Source organism: Sinocyclocheilus rhinocerous, unplaced genomic scaffold (genome assembly GCF_001515625.1).
Source record: "Sinocyclocheilus rhinocerous isolate Xijiao unplaced genomic scaffold, SAMN03320098_v1.1 scaffold1390, whole genome shotgun sequence".
NCBI lineage: Eukaryota > Metazoa > Chordata > Actinopteri > Cypriniformes > Cyprinidae > Sinocyclocheilus > Sinocyclocheilus rhinocerous.
The window spans coordinates 927,183-930,002 of record NW_015665627.1 but is presented as its reverse complement, the minus strand read 5'-3'; the positions used below and the strand labels follow the sequence as shown (position 1 = coordinate 930,002).

Sequence of the window (2,820 nt, the reverse complement as noted above, 5' to 3'; positions counted from 1 at the left end):
ACAGTAGTAACTCTAATGCTAAAATATAATTATTATCTATGAATTTTCGAATTTACTGTTTTACAAGTCAGAAAACAAAAAGCATATTATTATTTTTATTTAGATGCCCAATTACAGTTATTTACTTGCAGTCGTTACATAAAATGACTTTCCCTTTCTTTTTCTTACCAACAACATGAAGATCCCACAATCAATAGAACCGGCCAGCTGTTGTGGACATTCTAAAACAAAAGAAAATTATTCAGTTATTTCTGGAAAAGACATGACAGCTATAACATCACACCATCTGTATAAGTAGAATATGAAAGCCTTACAAAACTAACCTTGTTTTCAATCAGCTTCCATTGGAAATCGGTATGATTCTGCTTGTCAATTTACTGCAACAAAATCAAACAGAATTTTTTTAATGGTTTATAACCATAAAAAAAATTGCATAAGATGGCTAAGTTTCATTGTTCGAAAGCAAAAATTACCACTGACAATGCAAAAACAACTTTTTTAATTCATAATATTAAAAGAAACATTCAGAATATTACGCAAATGAACATCAATGAACAGCAAACCTTGAACTGCAAACATAATATCCATATTTGTTAATACATATCGCTGTTAGGTTGTGTGTTTTACCAAATTGGGCAGGCAAACTACAATTTACAAAAAGACTGCTATTAAATACCATTTATTGCCACTGTATATTATCAAATAACTCACAAAGTTCATACCTCTATGGACATCTGCCTTTCTGAAGTGAATTGGAAGGTGTGCATTCAACCTGTGCCGTCTGGTCCTTTTAAAAACAGTGGGCAGTGGAATTTGTTGCAACAATTTTTTCCAAGTAAAGCTGAGCGTCTCTGAATCGTAATATGCCTGTTTAAATTTTAAAAATCTGCATAAAACATTGGTCAGCATCAGAAAACGTAACCACTGAAATAAAATACAGAGCCAAGTTAACAATCCATAAAGTGAGACGATGAAGTTCTAAAAACAGACGCGATAACGCACTTCATCAACACAGCACATTTACAAAAAATAGACTGGAGACATGTTCTGTATAAATTGCTTAACAAACGATTAAAGGCATAAAATAAATAAATTTGATAGATTAAATACCTTTTAACCGTGTTCTTATCCACCATTATTGTTTCTGTCATAAACTCCGCCTACTTCCGACATGAGACTGTTACTCCGCCCACTTCCGGCATCAGACTGCTGGCCTGGCGCTGTGGCCTCAGACTGTTGTGAGGTAATGGTTCTGCGGTTCTGCAGTTGGTTATTGTTGTGGAAACACGCTGTATTTCGGGCCTGTCTCTTTAAATGCAAATGAGCTGCTGCTCCCCGTCCCCTTTTCCAGAATAGAGCTGCCGCCATTACAGCTCGTACCTGCTAAAAAACATCTGTTTTGGTTCTGATCATCATGTTTATCGCGCTGAAATCATGCGTTTTAAACCATATTAGTTTACTGCTCCCCACCCCCTTTTCCAGAATAGAGCTGCGCCATTACAGCTCGTATCTGCTAAAAACAATCTGTTTTGGTTCTGATTATCATGTTTATCGCGCTGAAATCATGTGTTTTAAATCATATTAGTTTAAACTTCTGATATACGGTTTTCTGAGTGCACACATCCGAAGCACACGGACAGAGAAAGTGGCCACCACACAGCATGTGAGTACTAAACTAAGTTCTCATTCACACACAAGTTTACGTAAAAAACACGCATAAGTTACAAAAACAGTCGGTTATGACTGTGAAGGATTGGTAGATGCACCGGGGACCTGATTATAGCACTTAAAACCTGGAAAAGTCAGATTTTCATGATATGTCACCTTTAATACATTCAACAAATAACAATTTCCATTCACACAAGTTAATCAACTAATACATGAACATAGGAATAGCACAGTTGAACAGCGTCAGTGCTCAGTGGGTTCTCAGACAAACCAAATCTCTGAATGCTGTGAATGTGGTGTGCGGTGGAGGTGGGGGTTGCTAAAGCAATTTGATGAATCACATGTCATCATTTTCCATCTTGAATTTCAACCCATAAATCTTCTGATCTCTGTCACCAGTAATTGTTGCTTCATACCTGTGTCTCAAACCTCAGCCCCTGAACTAAAAACCCAATTACTCTTGCATGAAAGCCAGAGTAATTAGCCTTGACTGATAGGTTACCATACCATTCTGCTCCTAATTAGGTCCCTATCAGACCCAATAATATATTATATTGTACTTCAGACTCTACATAATCAACCTGGATGACATAACTCAGCACATAATCATCTGTCTACAGGAGAAATAAAGCTGTTAACTGATGCTAATATACTTTTTAAGCAGCTTGGTGTTAACAGGGATTTCCTGTACTGTAAAAAGGCAACAATTTACGAATATATTTGATATGTGACTGACGTGCCAAAGCACCAAATATGAGGAAGATGTTTCTGCCTGTATCAAAGGGCAAAGAGGACAATGGTGCTAGCAACCAGTTCTACGCTTACTAACAGCATTATGTGCTTTGGGGGCACTTAGCAAAATGAGCCCAGGCTAATGTATCTCAAACATACCCGTCTGGGACACACAAAGTCACTGTCAGACAGATAGCTTTATTAGCGCATAATTGCAGAAAGGAGAAAATTGATTTAAATTAGGGTTAATAGAACTTGCAGAGAAATCTAAAGCAGCATCCATTAATTCTCCTTTCATTTTCGCTCTAATCCACCCCCTGGCCTCCAGCCTCTACCCACTGACATGGAGGATAATGAGTACTGGCAAGCGTTAATTGCTCCGTCCATTTTACAAAACCCTCATCCTCCAGCCTTGACCAT

General features: G+C 37.6%; 1 long non-coding RNA gene across 1 annotated transcript; it reads right to left on the bottom strand.

Moving 5' to 3' along the window:
* Positions 1-150: 150 nt before the first annotated feature.
* On the bottom strand, positions 151-1,134 carry LOC107731395 (uncharacterized). Its single transcript, XR_001638769.1, has 4 exons — positions 1,111-1,134; positions 723-867; positions 324-377; positions 151-221 (listed from the first exon to the last, which is right to left on the bottom strand). It is a non-coding gene; the product is annotated as an uncharacterized LOC107731395 (long non-coding RNA).
* Between the last annotated feature and the right edge of the window lie 1,686 nt (positions 1,135-2,820).